This window comes from Drosophila virilis, unplaced genomic scaffold, assembly GCF_030788295.1.
Source record: "Drosophila virilis strain 15010-1051.87 unplaced genomic scaffold, Dvir_AGI_RSII-ME tig00001625, whole genome shotgun sequence".
Lineage (NCBI taxonomy): Eukaryota > Metazoa > Arthropoda > Insecta > Diptera > Drosophilidae > Drosophila > Drosophila virilis.
The window spans coordinates 739,009-752,128 of record NW_027212850.1 but is presented as its reverse complement, the minus strand read 5'-3'; the positions used below and the strand labels follow the sequence as shown (position 1 = coordinate 752,128).

At 43.9% G+C, this 13,120-nt stretch overlaps 2 long non-coding RNA genes across 4 annotated transcripts; both read right to left on the bottom strand.

Moving 5' to 3' along the window:
* Positions 1–2,320: 2,320 nt before the first annotated feature.
* On the bottom strand, positions 2,321–4,173 carry LOC116649998 (uncharacterized). Its single transcript, XR_011417313.1, has 3 exons — positions 3,933–4,173; positions 3,815–3,858; positions 2,321–3,727 (listed from the first exon to the last, which is right to left on the bottom strand). It is a non-coding gene; the product is annotated as an uncharacterized lncRNA (long non-coding RNA).
* Positions 4,174–10,542: 6,369 nt separating this feature from the next.
* On the bottom strand, positions 10,543–11,947 carry LOC116649994 (uncharacterized). 3 transcript variants are annotated; one of them, XR_011417315.1, is made up of 6 exons: positions 11,731–11,947; positions 11,614–11,657; positions 11,489–11,538; positions 11,155–11,412; positions 11,036–11,097; positions 10,543–10,957 (listed from the first exon to the last, which is right to left on the bottom strand). It is a non-coding gene; the product is annotated as an uncharacterized lncRNA (long non-coding RNA). The 3 variants fall into 3 exon arrangements; XR_011417314.1 differs by having other exon boundaries at positions 11,024–11,097; positions 11,731–11,943; XR_004302986.2 differs by having other exon boundaries at positions 11,024–11,097; positions 11,489–11,526; positions 11,731–11,943.
* Positions 11,948–13,120: the final 1,173 nt, after the last annotated feature.

Sequence of the window (13,120 nt, the reverse complement as noted above, 5' to 3'; positions counted from 1 at the left end):
TAAGTTTCCTATGTCGTTGGACAGGAAGTCTTTCGTAGAAACTTTCAACAAGGTAATTTTGCCAAGGGGTTTAAGGCGAAGCTTGCCCCGACATTCGTAAAAGCAAGAATTCGTCTTAAGCTAGGAAATAGTTATTATGAGATTGAAGATATGCAGGGTAATCTAATTGGAAAATATCATGCAAAAGATATTGAACAATAACTTCTCTTTCAGTCCTTTTCACAAGCGCTTATCCCCCTTGTGGCGCTTATTACCAAAAATTATTTGACTATTTTTGTTGTGTACCCAAGAGTAGGCAATGGAATTTTTGTTAATGCAGTTCTGAGTAACAATTGGTTAAATACTTAGTAGTAGATTTCTTTAAGTTTTAGTAGTATTAATTATCCAAAATACTACTACTACTACTACTACTACTACTTGCAGATTGCCTACCCACGCAGAATATGACAACAAAAATAAAATATAAATATAAAATACTATAATATATATATATATATATTAGGATATTTATATTTATCTAAAATGTTATCTGAAACATACAATTTCTCGATTGCACTTGGGAATTGCACACTTGTGTTCGATTTACAAGAAAAATGCGTGTCTGGAAATATTCGACACGGTGAGGTTAGATGACACTTCCTTAAACCAGACTCGACCTTTCTACCATCGATTAATACGTTATTGTATTTTTTTTCATCTTGTGTGCTAAATTTAAAAATAAATAATAAGCACAGTGTTGGCGCTACAAAACAATGAGAAGAATTTTTTGTCGCGGAAATATACAAGCTCAATTTCTCACTCTCTGAAATAAACAAGCAGAATCGGAATGGAGTGAAAAATATTTTTGATTTAACAAGTTTGCTATGCTCGAATAATTTAATTGAATAAGTTATAATAGTTAATTACTGAACGGCCAACCTGGCGACGAAGAAGTTGTATATATTTTTTTGTGTTGCGTATAAAGTGCTAAAGTGAAAAGTTGCCGATTTAACATTAAGTGAAAAAAATCAGAGTGATTTTTATTGGCAAATCAATATTTTACAACTTTAATTCATCTAAAACAATGCGTTAGAAAAATAAGCCTTTAAGCATATTTATAAATATCACTCGTATGGACACCGCCGAAAGTACTTTCGTCGCTGGATCTGCTAAATGGTAAGCTGGAGCACCTCATTATAATTTACAATTGTTCTGTTTACTTGGTATTACTAAGCAGGTTCACGAGCCAAAATAAGTTTTTTTTTCTAACAGCCAAATGAACATGCGTACGAAAATTTGAAACAGTTGTTGTTTTATCGTCTTGTTGTTTCAAGGCGTGAACCGAGCTTATGAGAACCCTGAGTAAACAACGGTAAAAAAAAATTGATAACAGCTTGGCGAGTATTTGATCAGTCGCATGCAATATATATCAGCTGTGCACCGTAAAGTAGTGGCGCTAAATATTATTCACACCTCCGGTAATTTTATTAAGAATCTAAAATGGCCTTTAGTCGCATAATATAATCTGCACGGCTTAATCCTACTTTTGCTATAACGATACATATTTTCGTCTTTTGCATATTTGCATATATAAAATATACATATTAACCCTTAATGTTTTCAGCAACTTTTCGCTTCGGTATAGTAATAAATTGAATAAACTAGTTTTTGTCTAGAGTAAGTAAAAGATATGTAATAGCCTCGGTCCACTGGCTTAAGAAATGTCACATTTTCCAATTTCTCATAATGGCGTTACACCGGTTGGCGCTAACATGGGAGTGTCGTAAGTACCGCAAGCTGATCGGGTTTCTCAAATTTACATAAATAAGGTTTTTCTTCCAAAACTAAAAAATTGCGCTCTCGAAGTAAGGTCTCCATTTTAGGGACTCTTTTCGAGATTTTGCCATGTTTAAATTCTTAAAACTGTGGATTATTATTAATATTAAATTTTCTATTTAAAGTTGCCGCTTGCCTTCGTTGACATATCAGCTGTTTATGTTTACGATACTTTACGATACTTTACCATGTTTACGATACTTATCACAACATCGATAGAAATCTCGATTAATCATTGCAAAAAACATGATATGTTCAGGTCCCTTTTTGAAATATGTGTGATATATGTTTTCATATGAGGAAACGCACAGGGCGCATTTCACACATTTCGCAAAAATGTAACATTTTCAGAAATGTGTAAGAAATGTGTTCAGTGGACACAGGCTATTACCGTGAATTATGGCTGCTTTCCTGAACGTAGTATTTTTTTTCCAAATCCTTTTGGTTTTTATTAAGATTATTTATTCTTGTCTCTTTTATGTTCTGGGTATTATAATTAGGTGTTCCTTGTTGCATTTGATGTTATCGGCAGCACTTAGTTGGTTGCGTGCGATATTATCGGCCACGCCAATATTGTTTTGTCATATGGTCAGAGTATGCGGGGTGAAGCTGGGCCCACGGCGAAGCCCTTGGATATGCCCTTGGCCGTCATTTGGGCCGTTGACCCAAAAAAATGCAACTGTGTAGATGGGCAGCAACGGTGCCCGCCTCGCCAATGTATGCGTGTGCCGAAATTTGGCACCGATGATGTTGCTGCCTAAATGTACGAGGAGTTTGATTTGATCAGCTGTTAACGGCGGGCGTGCCAACTCGAAGTGAGCATAAAATTGGCATATTGCATATCGACGTCATAATAAATAACCTAACAGAAAAATGCAAATTTTGGTTTTGTTTGTTCTGCAATTTAATAAATATACGTAAATTAAACCGCTCGAGTCACAAAATATAAAAAAAAGAAAAACTTAAAACTTAAGTGCGACGAGACGAACCAATAAACAAATAAAAATTAACGGCTCCGGCAACAAAAAGACCAGCTCCCGCACCAGAGAAGCCCACGAAACATACCAACGGCCTGGATTCGGCTCAGCGGCGCACACCAGCCATATCCGCGACGCCGGACGCAGCCAAGCGTCGGCGCAATCCTGAATGCGACGAGACGAGCCTCCAACGACCGGGCATCAGCAACGAAGAAGCGGCCACAGGCGAGACCACGCCCACATTCTCCGAGTGAGTCCGTTCCATTGTACCCATCCTAGTTCGAGCCCTTGGCAGAGAAATGATGGAGACTCCTGATCGTACTCCCTGAAAAGGAGCTGATTTTTTTTTGTCATTAAAATTATTTTTTTTTTTTTGTATTTATAAATTATATCCATACATACATAAGCACTTACGCCGAGCTTCACTTTAGAGTGCGAACGGTGAGGGAAACTCCAAAGGTGATGCATGTGCACCTGTAAAATATAAAAATTTAAAATTGACACTTGCGCGAACTGTGCTCACATACTTACCTAATTGGAATTACCCATTTATATCGCCCCTTACCACCCCCAGAGAGCTCTTTAGATAGGGTAAGGTAGAATTCAGCGATTTAATACAGATCTATATCACCTATGTGTTGCACGACTGATTATCGTGACATACCCAGTTTTAAGAAGTTAAGTAGGCACATTGTTCCTAAATCGGTGTAACGATTGCCTGTAAATCGTCTCCGTGCTTGTTTCTTTTGCGGCGACTAGCAATATCTTTGTAGTATTTCGTCGACTGTTTTATTTAGTACTGTTAAAATAAAAAATGAATTCTAGAAGATAAGAGAAATATTTAGGAATTAATACACTTTGTCCATAAGTATAAATATATGCAACATTAATACGCACCGGGGAAGAAATGTTCACGTGCATGAATACTAATTCATCTGAACGGAGACATCGTGCAAATAAGAAAGAAGTAAAAGAAATATTAATGCCAATAATTATAAGAATACACAAACCATTATACGCACCTTTGAAGTTAACGAAATATCCACTTGCATGAGATTCTAAATAGCTGCAAAGATAAATGCCATAAGCGATGATTATAATTGTTATAAATTTTAAGAAAACGTAACCAATTATACGCACATATTGAAAGAAAGTATGTCCGGCTAAAGTAATATTGTTGGGGAGAGTGGGCATGATGGTCGACACGGGCTAATGTAGGCCATTTAGTGGCCAAAAAGTGGGAGACGAGTAGGTGATCGTCTCGTGGTTGGGCGGGTACGCTGGGTCCGGAACCGGGGACCGATTTGGAAGAATAAGGTGGATAAATAGTGTTTTTTGTTGATTTATATTGAGTGTCTCACCTTTGTTGCTTACATGTTCATAGTTGTTACAGCTGTTTATTTTGTTCATGAGTTAGAAGTTTCGGTTGCTTGACGTTATCGATTTGTGGTTCGCTTTGCATAGTGTTATGTAAGTCTGTTTTGCTACAGACGTGTAGCTTCGTTGTTAACGATTGTGCGGACTGCGCGCCAGTGATGCGACTACACCCAGAGAAACCGATGAGCCAGCCGGCGCGGCCCACCGAGAAACCAGCAGCTCCGTAACAATATGGCGCCCAATTTGAAGAAGCACTCGGCTTCTGTGAAGTCGGTGCGTAATCAAAGAAAAATAAATTAGATATAAATGAAGGTACAGAGAAAAGAATTCCTTTGGCTTCAGGACCCACCCCGCTGAAGTCTTATGTGGCACGAGTAGGTAGCTCATAATCGCACAGCGTGTTGTGCAATCTTGCTTCTCGGATTACGGAAGTAGAGAATATCCATAAATATGACAAGTTTTCTTGTAGTGGTTGTTGACGGTAAGTCACGTTCGCATGTTGGCGAAACGTTCGCGAACGTTTATCGTAGCCTGGTGGTAGCCGCCACGACAAAATAACTTGTGATGTGATATTAGGGTAGGTCTTACTAGAGTTTGCTTAATGTTTTCTATTTGTTTTGTCCCACTCTGTGCTAACGTTTGGGGTGTGCTGGCCGTAGTTAAATGAGCTTCGGAGACAGGTGATCCAGGACGATATAAAGCCGATCCAGCGCCGCACCTATCACACAGCATACCCTAAGGGTGCCCAGAAGTGCGACAAAAACCAAATAGCCTTCAAGGTAGCGTTCCTTGAATGCCGTTCGTCAGTCAAACTGACGAACTGAGCAATTGACGAATGCTTAAGTGTTGTCCACTGTCCAGATTATGCGTAGATTAGTTAGCCAGTGTTAGGATTTGTCTTCTCTCCCCTAAATATTTGAAATTAATTAGAAAGAAACAAATTTACTTTTGTGAGTGTTTTTGTGGTCGATGTGAATTAATTTATCGTTCTTTTTTAGTAAGATTTGTTAGTGGGTGTTTATTTATTTATTAATTATTAGGAATATTGGATAAGTTTTTTTTTATATAAGCATAGTAAGCCTTGTAGAAGAGAGGGGTACAGTTCTCAGAAGGGATAAGTATGGCTGAGGAACAGGTGTCTCATAAGGCTTCTGAGGCTGATGGGGCGTCGGCTCTGCAACCGCCGCGCCCGGCTGGGGGCTGGAGCGAACGCCAATGAATTTCCGGGGATTTCCAGAGAGACAGATCCCGGAAGAGGGTCACCTGGTAGACTTGGAGAAAGAATTGGCGCAACAAGATAAACCTGGAACCTGGAGTTCCAAAAAGCCCCGAAAGACTTAGTGCTCAAATCGGCAGCAAACGCGGCGATCGCTCAGGCCCACCAAACGTATCGGCATGCTCTGCCATCTGGCATCAGCGAGTCCATCCGCGAGGAGATGCGAGATGGCTTCATGGAAATGATGAAGGGCATCATTGATGTGATCAGGCCGCCAGGGAGCCACGCGGCCGCGACTAACACTGCGCCGAAGTCGCCGAGACATGTCGAACCGGGATCACGAACAGGCGCCATCCCGAAATAACGGGAAGTGTTCCAGCGCGAGGAATTTCCACCACCGGTGCCACCGAAGCCACATAGACAAGACGCACGAAGGGCTGAGTATTTATCCAGCAACCCAGTTTACGTTGCAGATGCTCAGTCGAGGAGCTGGCGTAACCCGAATAACCGCCATTTCCGAGCAGAGGTTCAGAGAGCGGATGATTTTCAACCGGAGGAGGCGTACGCCAACGTACGAGAAACGGCGTGCATGAAGCTCGAGCGGTGGAACGTCAAGTTTGACGGCGAGGACGCGATGAATTCGGTCGAGGACTTCGTGTTCCGCCTAGAATTGCTGCAGAGGCAGTATCAATGCCCGTGGAAGGAGGTTCTGCGCGGTTTCCACCTGCTCCTGACCGGCCGCGCACGCGAGTAGTATTGGATGCACGTCCGACATTCTAGGGTCGACAGCGGGATGCAACTGCGGCATGCCCTCTTAGACAGGTTCCTGGGCTACCAGACGTAACACGATGTGATGCAGAAGCTATTACAACGAGAACCGGGACCACGAACAGGCGCCATCCCGAAATAACGGGAAGTGTTCCAGCGCGAGGAATTTCCACCACCGGTGCCACCGAAGCCACATAGACAAGACGCACGGGGGGCTGAGTATTCATCCAGCAACCCAGTTTACGTTGCAGATGGTCAGTCGAGGAACTGGCGTAACCCGAATAACCGCCATTTCCGAACAGAGGTTCAGAGAGCGGATGATTTTCAACCGAAGGAGGCGTACGCCAACGTACGAGAATCGGCGTACATGAAGCTCGAGCGGTGGAACGTCAAGTTTGACGGCGAGGACGCGATGAATTCGGTCGAGGACTTCGTGTTCCGCCTAGAGTTGCTGCAGAGGCAGTATCAATGCCCGTGGAAGGAGGTCCTGCGCGGTTTCCACCTGCTCCTGACCGGCCGCGCCCGCGAGTGGTATTGGATGCACGTCCGACATTCTAGGGTCTACAGCGGGATGCAACTGCGACATGCCCTCTTGGACAGGTTCCTGGGCTACCAGACGTAACACGATGTGATGCAGAAGCTATTACATCGAGAGCAACACGCCAGCGAAGGGGTGGATGATTATATCCATCACATGCGTCAACTCGCCGCGCGATTCCAGAAGCCGCTGAGAGACCACTTGCTGGTGAAGATTATAAAGCGCGGCTTGAAAGAAAGTCTGGCGAAATATATCTATGCCATGGACGTACTCACCGTGGATAAGCTGCGCCAAGAGTGCCTAGAAGTGGAGAGGCACATGGGTCGCAGAAGCCGGACGGGGTACCTACCGCCGTCGCGTTGTCCACAAGGAACGAGACCCGTAGTCCACGAGGTTGAAGTACCACCACATCGTACAGAAACGCCGCCGGGAGAACTGGAGGAAGCATTCGTGCGAGGCAGGAACTCATCCCGACTTGTATGCTGGAACTGCACACAGTTCGATCACGTCTTTAGAGACTGCCTGTCCAAGGAGAGGAAAATATTCTGCCTATAGGTGTGGAAAGCCGGACACTTTCTGCTCCCAGTGAGAAAACTGTCCGGGAAACCCCAGAGGGAGCGCGGTGATTGCGGGACAGACGCGTTCCGGGACGGCGACCGCGGGGAAACAGGAGAGGGGTACCTACCAAGGCCAATAATCATTGGAAAGAAGACGGAGATTTGGGATTAGGATCAAGATAAGGCTAATTATAATAATAATATAAGCAAAGGAGGAACACTTAGGGGCTTACCACATGAAGAACGTGTTCGGGCATACATGTCGGCCCGAAATAGAATTTTTGGTGAGCGACAGCAGGAAGGCATGACACTAGCCACCCGGAGAGTGGTGAAGGCACGTGCGCGCTTCCGCAGGATTACCCGACGCCGGGTCGTCGAAGCGGTGAGACGGGAGGATAGTATAGACCCACGCGTATTCGCCGAAGTGGAAAGATGAAAGGGTTGCTGGACACGGGGGCCTCAGTCAGTCTGTTGGGACGAGGATGCCGGGAGTTAGTGGAGGAACTGGGATGGGAAGCGCGGCCATACGAATCGATGGTGAGGAAAGCGGCGGGTGCCAATCGCCCAATTTTGGGTCGCGTTGTGCTGCTGGGAATCGATTTCTGGGAATCGATTTCTGGCGAGCCTTCGAGATCGTACCAGAGCTGCTCGGTCCGGTCAGAAAGCCCGAAACACCCCCAGAGGCATCTGAGGTAACGGTAGCGAACCCAGAGGTGGCTTATTATCGGGACGACGACGACTTCGCGGCGGATCCGGAAATGTGGGACCTGGACAACGATCAGAGGAGTCAGTTAGAAAGCGTAAAGCGCAGATTTCTCCAATTTGAGAAGGATGGCCTAGGGAAACCTCACCTGCTGCAGCACCGAATTCAGCAGATCGAGGGAGCAGAGCCCGTGAAGGACAGACATTATCCGCTGTCTCCGGCCAAACAGGAGATCCGAGGTGGATAAAATGCTAAAGTTAGGCATAATCGAGGAGAGTGACAGCCCCTGGAGCAACCGGACGATGGTGGTGATGAGGCCTGGGAAGAACAGGTTTTGCTTAGACGCCAGGAAATTAAATAGTGTGACGGTAAAGGACGCTTACCTGCTTCCATGCATCGAGTGCATCCTATCGCGAATCGACGAGACTCATTTTATCTCTAGCGTCGATCTTAAGTTCACGCTCTGGCAAATCGAGATGGAGAAGAAGAGCAGGGCGTATACGGCGTTTACCGTACCAGGGAGGCCTCTGTACCAGTTCCGCTACATGCCATTCGGGCTCTGCAACGCCACTCAACAACTTTGCAGGCTCATGGACAAGGTAATCCCGACGAATCTGAGGTCCAACGTATTCGTATACCTAGACGATTTGCTGATAAAATCGGCAGATTTTCCAACGCACCTAAAATAGTTGGAATTGGTGGCCGAGTGTCTGAGGAACGCGAACCTCACCATAGGCATGGCGAAGTCAAAATTCCGCAACCTGAACTACTTGGGTTTCATCATAGGCGGCAGGACGCTGCACATGGATCCGGGAAGAGTAGAAGCGATCCGGAACTTCCCGAAGCCGAGAACGGTCAAGGAACTACGAAGCCTCTTAGGTACAGCGGGGTGGTATCGACGATTCACAAAGAACTTCGCCGAGATTTCGGTACCGTTGACTGATGCCCTTAAGAAGAGAACGGGTAGATTTGTGTTGAGTGACGAGGCCATAGATGCCATAAAAAGCTTGAAGTTAGCCCTCAGCACAGACCCGGTGTTAGTCCACGCGGATTTTCGAAGACCATTCTTCATCCAATGCGACGCATCTTACTACGGAGTAGGAGCCGCGTTGTTCCAGCTAGACGACGAGCAACAAGAAAGGCCGATCGCATTCTTCTCGACCAAACTCAACAAGCACCAGATCAACTATTTGGTGACCGAGAAAGAATCCCTAGCCGCCAAACTAGCCATAGATCGATTCAGACCATACGTGGATATAATGCCGTTCAAGGTAATCACCGATAATGCAAGCCTGCAGTGGCTTATGAGTCTCAAAGACTTGAGCGGGAGATTAGCCAGGTGGTTCCTAGAACTGCAAGCGTTCCCTTTCTTTATACAGTACCGCAAATGAGCCGACAACGTCGTCGCAGACACGTTGTCCCGAAGCGTAGAAGAGGTCGAACTGACCCTGGAGGATCTGTTGGGATTTCAGACCCCGGAGTTCGAGAGCACCGAATATCGAGAGCTGATAAAACAGGTGATGAGCCAATAAGGGAAGTTGCCGGATCTTAGAGTGCAGGACAGACTTCTGTTCTAGAGGACCGTGAACGACAGCTTGGAGGATGAGGTCGAAGGCACAAGTTGGAAGCTCTGGGTGCCGGAGTCGCTGACTGCAGGACTCATCCAACAACCACACGCGGACCAGACGACAGCATATGGAGGCATGAGGAAAACGCTGCATGCGCTGCGCAGGCGATATTATTGCCCCAACATGGCCATACAAGTGAGAGACTATGTATCTGCACAGCGCATACGAGCGAAGTTGCCAACGATACGACCACCGCGCGCGCCAGCTCCATCTGGAACCGGGACAGGAAGTGTGGAGGCGCAACTTCGCACTAAGCAGCTTCGGCAAAGCCTTCAATGCCAAGTTCGCCCGGAAATTCTTGAAGAGCCGAGTCGTCCGAGTTAGAAAATCTCCAGGGACGCGGGCGAATATAATCGTAATTTGCTCACCTCCCTGCCAGGCAATGGCGGCGGCAGCGGTTATCCTGCCTTTTTTCTTTTGGGTCAGTTCGAAAATATAGCTTACTTGTCGTGCGTGTGGCCTACGTTGGGCATCGTTATTTGCCGACTGGGTCAATCCATGAAATCCGCACGCAGATTCCTTGTAACGGTCATTCATTTCGTTACAAAAATCTGCGTGGTGATGTTGCATTTGACGGTATCGGCAGCACCGAGGGTTTACTTAGTTGGTTGCGTGCGATATTATCGGCCACGCCGATATCGTTTTGTCATATGGTCAGAGTATGCAGGGTGAAGCTGGGCCCACGGCGAAGCCCTTGGATATGCCCTTGGCCGTCATTTGGGCCGTTGACCCAAAAAAATGCAGCTGTGTGAATGGGCAGCAACGATGCCCGCCTCGCCAATGTATGCGTGTGCCGAAATTTGGCACCGATGATGTTGCTGCCTAAATGTACGAGGAGTTTGATTTGATCAGCGGTTAACGGCGGGCGTGCCAGCTCGAAGTGAGCATAAAATTTGCATATTGCATATCGACGTCATAATAAATAACCTAACAGAAAAATAAAAATTTTGGTTTTGTTTGTTCTGCAATTTAATAAATATACGTAAATTAAAACGCTCAAGTCACAAAATATAAAAAAAAAAAAAACTTAAAACTTAAGTGCGACGAGACGTACTAATAAAAAAATAAAAATTAACGGCTCCGGCAACAAAAAGACTAGCTCCCGCACCAGAGAAGCCCACGAAACATACCAACGGCCTGGATTCGGCTCAGCGGCGCACACCAGCCATATCCGCGACGCCGGACGCAGCCAAGCGTCGGCGCAATGCTTAATGCGACGAGACGAGCCTCCAACGACCGGGCATCAGCAACGAAGAAGCGGCCACAGGCGAGACCACGCCCACATTCTCCGAGTGAGTCCGTTCCATTGTACCCATCCTAGTTCGAGCCCTTGGCAGAGAAATGATGGAGACTCCTGATCGTACTCCCTGAAAAGGAGCTGATTTTTTTTTGTCATTAAAATTATTTTTTTTTTTTTGTATTTATAAATTATATCCATACATACATAAGCACTTACGCCGAGTTTCACTTTAGAGTACGAACGGTGATGGAAAATTTTCTAAGGTGATGCATCTGCACCTGTAAAATATAAAAATTTAAAATTGACACTTGCGCGAACTGTGCTCACATACTTACCTAATTGGAATTACCCATTTATATCGCCCCTTACCACCCCCAGAGAGCTCTTTAGATAGGGTAATCACCTATCTGTTGCACGACTGATTATCGTGACATACCCAGTTTTAAGAAGTTAAGTAGGCACATTGTTCCTAAATCGGCGTAAAGATTGCCTGTAAATCGTCTCCGTGCGTGTTTCTTTTGCGGCGACTAGCAATATCTTTGTAGTATTTCGTCGCCTGTTTCATTTAGTACTGTTAAAATAAAAAATGAATTCTAGAAGATAAGAGAAATACTTAGGAATTAATACACTTTGTCCATAAGTATACATATATGCAACATTAATACGCACCGGGGAAGAAATGTTCACGTGCATGAATACTAATTCATCTGAACGGAGACCTCGTGCAAATAAGAAAGAAATAAAAGAAATATTAATGCCAACAATTATAAGAATACACAAACCATTATTCGCACCTTTGAAGTTAACGAAATATCCACTTGCATGAGATTCTAAATAGCTGCAAAGTAAATGCCATAAGCGATGATTATAATGGTTATAAATTTTAAGAAAACGTAACCAATTATACGCACATATTGAAAGAAAGTATGTCCGGCTAAAGTAATATTGTTGGGGAGAGTGGGCATGATGGTCGACACGGGCTAATGTAGGCCATTTAGTGGCCAAAAAGTGGGAGACGAGTAGGTGATCGTCTCGTGGTTGGGCGGGTACGCTGGGTCCGGAACCGGGGACCGATTTGGAAGAATAAGGTGGATAAATAGTGTTTTTTGTTGATTTATATTGAGTGTCTCACCTTTGTTGCTTACATGTTCATAGTTGTTACAGCTGTTTATTTTGTTCATGAGTTAGAAGTTCCGATTGCTTGACGTTATCGATTTGTGGTTCGCTTTGCAAAGTGTTATGTAAGTCTGTTTTGCTACAGATGTGTAGCTTCGTTGTTATCGATTGTGCGGACTGCGCGCCAGTGATGGGATTACACCCAGAGAAACCGATAAGCCAGCCGGCGCGGCCCACCGAGAAACAAGAAGTTCCTTAGCATTATAAGTGTATAAAATTACCTCAATTTTCATGAGTCTGTTTTCTTCGTCATCGTCAGTATTTATTATACGCATTTTTTCATTAATTGTCGTTGTAGTCTTTCTATATCCGCTACACTATTTTTAATCGTTGTCATTTGAATTTAAACTTTTTCCTTATCAACAGTTCTTTTAGGGCTAGACTCATAAAAGCACTGTCCCTATCTATATTCAGAGCTGTAAGTTTTCCTATATTTTCAAATATTTTAATGAGTTCTCTTTTATTTTCCATCCAATCCTTGCTGTTAAGATCAATTACATATGAAAATTGAATGTAAATCGATACATGTTAAATAGCTGTGGTTTTTTATTGAATAAATGCCTACAGTTTTCTACTTCTGGTGTAATTTTAAATTTATAAGATGTGTTTCTGCGATCAATCTTAGGTAGATTGCAAACTTAACATTCGTTAATTATGTTTTGGTTTAAATTTTGATAGTGTGGGTAATAGTATATTTTTCTATAAAAAGTCCGACCATCTTTTCGATAAGTGCTTGTTGTATTAATTCCAAATTTGAGTCGTATTCAATGTATAATACGCTTGAATTGTTGCAAAAACGTTTTATCAGTATCTGTTTAGCTTTTTCAATGTTTAGGTTTAAGTACTCGATTTACATTCTTAATTTTTTTAAATATGGTTCAGTTTCTACCTTTTCGGCATCACTTCATTTCTATTTGTCTTCTAAAATAATTCAATGGTTTTTCTGTTAAATGTATTAAGTTTTCGTTATCTTCTTCAGCGCTATGTGTGTAGTTTGTGTGTTAATATCTTGTTTAGTTTTCTTTCTAAGTATTTGATTGAGATATTATAATCTTAAGTTTGATACGCCAACGATGCAATTTCATGTTGGGTTTTTTAAAAGTTTTTTAGCCAAACAAATGGCTT